A 10,484-nucleotide genomic window follows, 5' to 3' on the forward strand; every position below is an offset into this window, starting at 1 on the left:
TAAATTTGCAATGCACAGGTGGGAGCATATTTACAAGGAATGTGCTTCATGGGGAAAGGTCTTATAATGTAATATGGGAAAAATGACATTAGAGATACTGAAATGCCTTATAGAGAAGCATACACCATTATGTCCTTGTCATAAATTTGCAAACCATTACTTTTCCCCAAAAACGATTTTCAAATTATATTTTGAAAACACTGCACATGTGGAAATTACTTAAAATGTCAATAATTCAAAATTTGTGATTCCTTAAATGCAATGTATCAAAAAAAAATATGTAAAAAATGATATTAAGGATTTGGAAACTACCACCAACTTCTAGTTTGTGGTAATTTGCGAATTCTTTTCAAAAAGCATTTTTTTCAACAAAAAAAAAGGTCCCATATGACGCCCATACATGCCATTAGGGCATGTAGGTGTGCCATGTGCTCCCAAATTTCTTTTTCAGGGGTGCAGCAGGGTGTTCTTGAGATACCCCTGCACGCTTGAAAAAAATCCTATTTTGTGATGAGCTAATTGCTAATCACAAATTGCAACATTAATTCCTATGAGCCTCCTAGCCTATGGAAATGAATGGGTAATTTGCAATTAGCAATTTGCTCATTGCAAATTAGGAATAGTAAAGAATTGCTATTTATTCCTTAAAATTTGCTATTTAGGAAATGCAAAATAGTTTGATGATACATATGGTGGTTCATCTGTAACAAGATAAGAAGCTTAGGGATACATTTATGATGACTGGCGCAATAAAGTGCACATTACTTACTTCATTGGTAGTCCTTTATATGTATTATCTCCTCTGTATTCTTCATCAAGCGTAACTTTAATCTGCAATCCTGAGTAGGCCTCACCTTAAACAAACCTCTGGATAGGACACACTTTATTGTCATCCTGGATTAATCATTTAAAATGCTAGGGATAGATTTATGATAGGTGTATGCCTTTTTTCTGCCACTGTGCGTCACTTTTATGATGCAGCGGTGGTGCATAATATTTGCTATGAGGTGACAACATTAAAAATTGATGCATTTAGGCAGATATGTCATAGTGTAAAAAAAAAACCTACCACATAAAACCCAATCAGCAGTAATGCAAAAGATGCACCATGTCGCAAGACAGGCCTCACTTGGGGCCATATGTATCAAGCTAATTAGCATTTGCAAAGATCAAAATTCTATGAATTTCGGCCTTTGCGAATGTTAATTAGACAAATGGTATGTATCAAACAACTTTGATGCAAAATAAGGAGTAGCAAAATTTGCTATTCCTTATTTTGCGATTGCACTGAAGCATTTGTAAATTTTGTGACTACTTAAATGCAATGTATCAAACAAAAACTATGTAAAAAATGACATTAAGGATTTGGAAACTATTGTGGTAAATTAGTGGTAATTTGTGAATTCTTTTCAAAAAGCTTTTTTTCAAAAAAAGAAAAGGTGCCATATGACGCCAACACATGCCCTTAAGGCATGTATGTGTGCCATATGCCCCTAAATTTGTTTTTCAGGGGTGCAGCAGGTGTTCTTGAGACACCCCTGCACCCTTGGAAAAATTCCTACTTTGTGATGAGCAAATTGCTAATCGCAAATTAAACCTTCATTCATATTAGCCTCCTAGGCCATGGAAATGAATGGGTAACTTGCAATTAGCAATTTGCTCATCGCAAATTAGGAATGGTAAAGAATCGCTATTTATTCCTTAAAATTCGCTATTTAGAAAATGTAAAATATTTTGATGATACATATGGCAGTTCATCTGTAACAAGATAAGAAGCTTAGGGATAGATTTATGATGAGTGGCGCATCACCAGGGATGTGACAGTCATCCTGCGCCACTGTTCCGCCACCCATGTTGTGCTGCATTTACAATGCGGCGCAGCATGGGGCAAAAACGGCACAGATGCGTGACGCATCTGTGCCGTAAAGGTGGCGCATTGCTGGAGTTGTATCGTAAGTGCGATGCAGCTCCAGCAAGGCTCAGGGGTGCCCCATCTCTACAATGCTGCGTCAAGACCTATGCCAGCTTCAAGCAGGCGCAGGGTTTTGAAGCAGCTTTCTCCTATCTGATTGTAAATGCGGCACACCATGGGTGGTAAAGCAGTGGTGCACATTAACTGGTGCATGCCTGGGGATGTGCCATTTAATATAAATCTGCACTTTAACATTTGAGTATGTGCAGGGGACACAGAGTCATTGAGGCTTATCCAAGGTTAAGAACAGATGAGTCCTGTTCAGTGAAAAATTAGACATAGGCTTCACCTGCTCAGCATCGCTGGACATGGCTAAATAATAGCTGCAAAATGTTACTCTTGTTAAATAATTTTACTATTATAATCTGTGAGATTTGTCTCTTACTCTGCAACATCTCATTGTTGTTATCTTTCTTTAAAGATAAAGACAACCTCAACATGAGCGACAATCTGCAATCAGTTGATTTTGACCTCATCATTGAACTTGTAATTGAAACATCAGTGGATGTTGATCCATTGGATGATTTAAATCCTGAGGATGAAGAAGAGCGTGATGAGGATGCAGATTTGTCCGAATTATATGATATAGGATGGGAAGCTGACCTGCTTGAGCCTTTGGAATTATAAACATTTATTTTTAAAATTTATAATCAATAAAAAGTAAAAAGGTAAACCGTTTAATTTAAAAATAAAGACACCTTCAAAAACAGGTTATGTGTAGTGTCTTCAATAAAATATTAAAATATGCTCATAAAATTAGATCAGATTCACATATAAAATAGCATAGGTAACATAAATATAAATGTCATTTCTTTTCTGGTATTTCTGTATTGTAAAAATGGCAATGACTAAAAAATCTTCAAATTAAAATGTCAAGTAGTGTGTTATGTTTTTGATCACTATTACTGATTTACTGTTTGATAATAATGTTTATTAACATTTTTTATTATATTTTTCCTCAGATTCAACTGCAGATCATTTCAAGATTTCAATATGCCTACAGTACTAAGACAGATAAAGGCTGCAAAACGTCAAAGACAGCAGGAGAAAAAAAAAACGCAGCAGTCCTCTAACAAAAAGATTTCTCAAGCCACGAAGAAAGCACCGGGTAAGAGCTCTAAATATTTCATAAGAAATATTTGTAATAAAAAAAATATTACTACAGAAAATGTTTCAATCCATAACACGAGAAGTAAATCAAATGGAAAGAAAAGGACAAATGAAAATGTTACTGCTAGAGCAAGAGATAAATCTGTGCATGATAGTAGAAGGAAACAACAGTTTAGGGAGATTCGTAAACGAATGTTCCGTAACAGGATAATTGGCAATTTGTTAAAAAATATTAAGAAAGGTCAACAGAAACTAGTTTTTTATAAGAGAAAAAAAAAGTTGAGAAAGTTATTGATCAGGCATTTGAAATTAAACGTAAGTTATTTATTTTGATAATCAATAGAATTAGGAAGCTAAACAAGGCAATTTTTGATTTCAAAAGAAATAGTAGATGGAAGAGAATAGTTAATCGTAGTAATTTTTGTGAAGTTTTTTCTGGAGAATGGATACATAGTTCAAGCTGTGAGGCATTTTTTAATGAAGAGAGTTATTTCCAGGATAATGATTTGGTGCATGCAGTTGACATCAGTGGTCGTGCTTATGAAGTGAAAGATGGTTGTCCAGTTGAAAAAGAAAAACTTGTGACAACAGAGGCAGAAGAGTTGTTAGGTAATGAGGTTTTAGGAAGACGTGCTAAGGGTCCTGTGTACACCTGGAAGTGTAGTAGTATTTGCAGTGTGCGACAGGATTCCATCAATTTGCTTTGGGATTTTGTACGGTCATTTAACAAAAAAAGTTTGAAGCAGAAAATGAGGTTGTTGCAAGAATTAGATCCTTGCAGAGTAAGAGAAGTGACAGGTTTGCATGGTCATTCACTGGCTTGTCTATCCAGGAGAGTATGCCAGAGTGTTTTTCATCATTTCAGGATGCTAGCAGTGCATCATAACAAAGTGAGGAAGTTAGTTAGACTGTTGTATTATGCTAAGAGTCCAGCAATTATGCTGAAACAATTATGCGCTGCTCTTTTGCATGGTTCTGAAATAGATGTGAAGAATATATGTGAAGAAATTGAGTTTTGTTACTTTGGAAGTAAAGAGGAGAATGTTGAAATTGAGCAAGAAGTAGAGGGTCATTTGGAAGATAGTGTACATGTTTCCAGTACAGATAATTTCCAGAGGGAAATTGCGACGTTTGACATGAAATCAAGTGAGAGGCCTAATTTCACTTGTGTGTGTTGTAGACGCACTTATTATAAGAATCAGACTAAGTTAGTGGATTTATATGCAAAAAGTGAAAGGGAAAATAATAGTGAATGGAAGGATTTTGCAACATACTTGATGGTAGAAAATTGTTTTGATTTGGGATTGGATCAACGTGTGTGTACTTATTGTTGTAACAAATTAAAACAAAACCAGATGCCTGCTAGAGCAGTTCATAATAATCTGGAATTGGTTGAGATTCCTTCTGAATTGAAGGACTTAAATACTTATGAATCTATTTTGATTCAAAGTATCCATCCCTTTCAGGCTATTGTAAGAATGGAGCCAAAGACAGGGAAATTGCCTCCATCAGATTTACAGAGAGGATTAAAGGGAAGAGTTGTTTATTTGCCTCTAGATTTCAAGAAAAACATTAACACAATTGGAGTAGAAAAAGTGGAAGAGGAACCTCTGGTTATCTTAGTTAATGGGGTTCCGACAAAGAATAAGAAAATATGGCAAGATTTAGTAGATGTTAGGAAAGTTAAAAAGGCAACATTGTATTTGAAAAAAAATAATAAATACTATAAGAATGTATATGTTGCAGAAGAGGAAGTAAGTGAGGAAGAGGATAGCGATTTGTGTGCTGGTCAAATTGAGAAAGTAGAACCCTCTACTAGTGAGGAAATATATGAACATTATAGTGTTCATCCTTTGCATTCGAAGGAAGTCATGGGGAATGCTATTGAGTTGTTTCAAATGAAACAAGCCAAAGGGAGTCCCATTAGTGTTTGGGAGGAAAGTTTGGAAGCTCGGTGTTTCCCACTGCTTTTTCCAACAGGTCAGGGAGGAAGATATGATGAGCGACCTCATCAAATTCCTGCTTCTGAATACCGGACTTTGCGATTGTATGCAGGAGATGCTAGGTTTCGACAATGCATTCCTTATTTGTTTCATCTCCTGTTTGAAAGCGATCTGTCTGGACTGTCATATGCAGTGAACCACATCTTGAAAAGTGGTATACACATGCAAAACATCTCGGCAAGTGATTTTATGGATAAAGTGAATGTCCAAGATAGTATTTTGGATTCTCACCTGATTAATCTCATGGCGTGTCAGCGTGGTACTAATGAGTACTGGTACCGTCGTCATGGTGATTTAAAATGTATGCTGAGGAACTTAGGTACTCCCACATGGTTCCTCACTCTGAGTTGTGCCGAGTATGGCTGGGAAGACTTACTTCAATTTCTACGAGAGGCAAATGCTAACGTAGAAAACATCGAATTCAAGACACCCGGAGAACTGTGCTCTTTGGATCCAGTCAATGTATGTAGGTACTTCAATCATAGATTTGAAGCTATGATGTCTTTCATCATGAATAAGAAGAATCCACCTCTTGGAGAGGTGTTGGATTTCTTCTGGAGAAAGGAGTACCAAGCAAGAGGTGCTCCTCATATACATATGTTGCTGTGGATCAAGGATGCACCTAAATTTGGAACGGATCCAGAAGACTCAGTGATGAGTTTCATCCAACAGTATTCTACGTGTGCTGTTCCAAACGCAAAGGAGAAGAAAAGCCTAAGAGAAAAAGTTCTGCGTTTCCAAAGCCATCGATGTGGAAAGTACTGCCGTCGTAAATTCCGAAACAAAGACAAGTTCTACACCAAATGTCGTTTCGGCTTTCCACGACCGGTGATTTCTAAAAGGAAGAGTAAACAGTTTGATGTCTTCGCTGCGACACAATGTGATGAAGAAATCACCTAAAAACACATACAATTTGAAGAGGAACGAAGAGTCCAAGTACATCAACGACTACAACCCGGTGATTTTGTCCATGTGGAATGCTAACATGGATATACAGTTTGTGGCTGATAACTGTATGGCTGTTGCTCGGTATGTGACGTCTTACATCACCAAAAAAGAGAAGACAGAATTGAAGGATATGTGGGAGGACATTTCCCATGAAAAGAGCCTCAGCAAGAAGTTGTACAGTTTCAGTCTGAAGATGTTGTCGCATCGAGAAATCGGAGCGTACGAATGTTCTGACCGGTTGTCTTCAGCAAGTCTCTATGCCAAGTCCAGGAGTATCATTTGGGCGAGTCTTGGTCTTGCTGCAACGCGTAATCGAGTTCTCAAACCTGTGCGGGAAATTGAGTATTTGGCGGAAAAGGAGCCAAACAGTACCGACATTTTGAAGACAAACATGTTGGATACATATTATCCAAATCGAAGCAGTCACCTAGAGAATGTTTGTCTGTATGAGGTTCTGCAAAATTACATGTTCAAGAGGAACATCAAAGAAGATACTGAGAAAGGAGTGTATGCTGTAATAGGAAGTGAGGGATGTCTGGTCAAGCAAAGAAAATGCCACTTGATAAACCATCGAAAATTGAGTGGCGAATCTCCTGAAAAAAAGGAGTTTTTCTATTTAGCACTTTTGCAACTTTTCAAGCCTTGGCGTGCAGAAGAGGAACTGCTTGGAGATTTCCTCTGTTACGAAGACTCTTTCAATGCCGCCAAGGAGACCATAGAATGTCCTGCTTTTCCCAAATATGTAGAAATGTTGAATGCGGAAATTGAGCAGGAAGCAACGATTGCAGCCGAGATTGCCAGAGACAGTTCTCAGGACAGTCAGAGTTCTGCTTCATTGAGTCAGGATCCACTAGGAGGACCTCTTATTGAAAATGAAGCTGCCACTGCTATGAATGAAGTGGAAAGAGCCATGGCACATGCTCAAGAGGATGCGGTTAACTTAGAAGAGTTGGAAAGGCAACTCAACGTTGAGCAGAGGAAAATATATGACGAAGTTACCATGCAAATTGATCATGGATTAAGTCATGATAAGAAAGAGTGCTCATGTACGTCGTTGAAGCCTGTCCGACTGTACGTGAGTGGAGAAGCGGGAACTGGAAAAAGTTTCCTCATTAAAGCAATTTCATGCTATTTGCAGGAAAGGACAGAGTCATCGCTGTCTTGTGTTGTCACTGCTCCAACTGGACTGGCAGCACATAATATTAAAGGGATTACTTTACATCGTTTACTGATGCTGCCAGTGGAGCATGACAACAAATTAGAATATCACAAGCTATCTGGAGATGCTTGTTTTGAAGTTTCAAGAATCTTGAGGAAAATGAAACTTCTTATCATTGACGAAGTAAGCATGGTTTCCAATGTCATGCTTGCCTTTGTGCATTTGAGGATGCAAGAAGTTCTCAAAACAGAGTATGATGTGTTATTTGGTGGCAAACACATCATTGTTTTCGGAGATCTTCTGCAGCTGACACCAGTGAAAGGGCAACCTGTGTTCAAAATGCTCACGCATGAAGATACCAGGAAGTGCCTAGGCAGCATTGGCAACGTCAATATATGGTTAAACTTCAATTATGCTGAACTGCATGAAAATATGCGTCAGGCGAAGGATGAAGTTTACAAGACTATTCTACAAGATGTTAGAATTGGAAAAGTGACCGAGCATGGGAAAGAAGCTTTACATGCACGATTACTGTCAAATTTGTATCCAGAACAAGATGTTGTGCCTGAGAATATTTTTCAGAAAATTACTGATAAGAAATCTGGAATATGTTTGATGCCAACTCTTGCAGAATGTGCCAAATTCAACAACAAAATGTTGAATTTAGAAAAGCAAGAGATTGTGAAACTGGAAGCTATTGACAGAGTAGAGCATATGGGATCAACAATTATTTTGTCTGAGAATCTGAAAACAAAATTGGATTCATTAGAGAAGACTATATCTAAAACTGCAGGTTTTGAAAAGACTCTGAATGTGTGCTTGAACTGCCGTATAATTTTAAGAAGGAATTTACATGTTGAAAGAGGTCTGGTAAATGGGTCAATGGGTAATGTTGTTGATTTTGTAAAATACAGAAATAGAGATGGAATTGAATTTTTAAAAATTAAATTTGATGGCATTGAGGAAGTACAGCTAATTGGTCGTTGCTCTGCTAGATTTTTGCTTGTGAAAGACTTATATGTTCGCCGTAAGCAGTTTCCTGTTTGCTTGGCATATGCGGTGACAATCCATAAATCGCAAGGTTTAAGTGTAGACTGTGCATTGGTGAATATTGGCAGTTCTGTGTTCAAGGAGGGTATGGCATACGTGGCATTGTCACGAGTTAGAACTTTATCGGGATTGTACTTGATTGAGTGTGATGTCACAAACATTTGTGCGGATCTAGATTGTGTTAAGGAATACAATAGGTTAAGAAGAGAGTATGCGCCACATTTGCCTCAGTATCCTTTGTTTGAGAAACGTGTGGTAGGCCGGAAACGAAGAAATGTGACCAATACTGGGGAGGTTGTAGCAAAAAGACGAAAAGTCGATGAACCTAAAATTACAAGCAGAAACAAAGAGGATTCTGTTGAAGATGTTGTTGGTTTTCAGTTTGAAAACAGTTCTGGTGTCAACTGCTATGCTAATGTAGTAATTAATGTTTTGTTTTCTCTAAAAAATGTAAAAGAAGAGATTGTGGTCAATTCTGATCAAAGATTTTGCAGTTTGTTAAATTCTGTGTTAGAGAAATGTACCACTGATAGAAGAAACATAGAACGTGTGTCTGAAATTAGAAATCTGTTAGATAGATGTTCAGGCCAAACACAATTCTCTCAAAATATTCAGCAAGATTGTCAGGAGTTTTTAATGTATATGCTTGATGTATTACATGCTGAAGGTGTAGATGTAGATCAGCTGTTTGGGCTTTCTTATCAATGGCAGCATGACTGCGAGAACTGTATGGTATCAAGTACTACTAGTGTAGACTCAGAAAGATTTATATATTTAACTTTGCCAGACAGTAAATCAGTCTCCTTTAATAAGCTAGTAAAAGCTGCTAATCACAACATGGAGTGTAGCCAATGTAAATCTGAAATGATGTCCACATTATTTATACGAACATATGGCCAGTACGTCATTTTAATGTTCCAACGATGTAGGCCTGATGGAACAAAATTGACAACTTTAATAAAAAATTTTGTAGCTTCGCAGTTGTCAATATCAGGAAGGACTTTTGTAACTACAGCAATTATATATCATGACGGCCCTTCAATATCATCAGGACATTACACAGCTTATTTAAAGTCTAGAAATGGCTGGTCATTCTGCAATGATTCTGTTTTAATTTTCAAAAAAAAATTGCCGTATGACCTTAAAAACTCTTACCTGGTGTTTTTAAAACCAAAATTTTAGGGAAATAATCTCAGGATGTGCTCTGTGGAATTTCAAGAAGTTCTAATGGCTCCTACACAATTTGGCCTTGAGGATAAGTGTAGTTCAGAGACATAACTTCTAATCATAGGATTGGACATCATGGAGAAATAAGTGCACTTTGAATGAGTTCAGAAAAACTGTTTCTTTTCATAAGCTAATTGAAGCAGCCAATCAAAACATGGAGTAGAGGGAATGTAAGTCTGCAATGCTGTCTACTGTTTTACATTGCTTTGTGATTAAAAGTGATGTAGAGAATTAAATAATTGTACTACTCATAGAGGTAGTGTAAGTCTGCTTCATATTAAGCAGTATCAGTGTCATAGGAAATGTAGAACATGACTGAGCAAGAAGGGGAAGATATTACTATTCCAGGATTGTGAAAATGATCTTCAACATTTTAATTGTGAAAGTTGCGGAAATGCCAAATGATGGGATTGGCTTACAAGAAATCCAAGAGTTATAAATATCTCTGACTAGATTTGGCCTTGTGGAAAATAGTGGTACAGAGCAAGAAGTCATTTATTGCATGTAACGTGTTTTTAAAAACGATGGAGGTTTTCTTTCAGAAAGTGGCGGGCTGAAAGTAATAACAGCACAAAAGAGTGTAAGCTGTTCATAGGACATCCTTGGACGTCATGGAAAGTAAGTTAACTTTAAGGAGTTCTGAATTCTGATTTCTGATGTTGTATGGGTTTTTTAAACACAATCATTTTGATTGTGTTTTTTTTTCCCCGCTGTTACATGATGAATACCTTCAAGTCACTGTTTTTAGTGAATTTTGATACATTCTGAGAACAGCAAAAATAAACCATTTAAGATGTATAATTAATTCTGTACTGTTTGCATTTATGATGTATATGTAGAACTGTGTAGGAGGCATGGAGAAGGTGAGGCTTCTGTAAGTGTCAAAGTTGTTGCATGCAGTGCGGCACTTCTGCGTATTCTTTGATATGCTAGACTACATCTGCACAATGAGATAAATAAGCAAAGGAAACACAAGTGACGTGATTGTGAAATGAGCAAAATAAATTGCATGTAT

Source organism: Lissotriton helveticus, chromosome 6 (genome assembly GCF_964261635.1).
Source record: "Lissotriton helveticus chromosome 6, aLisHel1.1, whole genome shotgun sequence".
Lineage (NCBI taxonomy): Eukaryota > Metazoa > Chordata > Amphibia > Caudata > Salamandridae > Lissotriton > Lissotriton helveticus.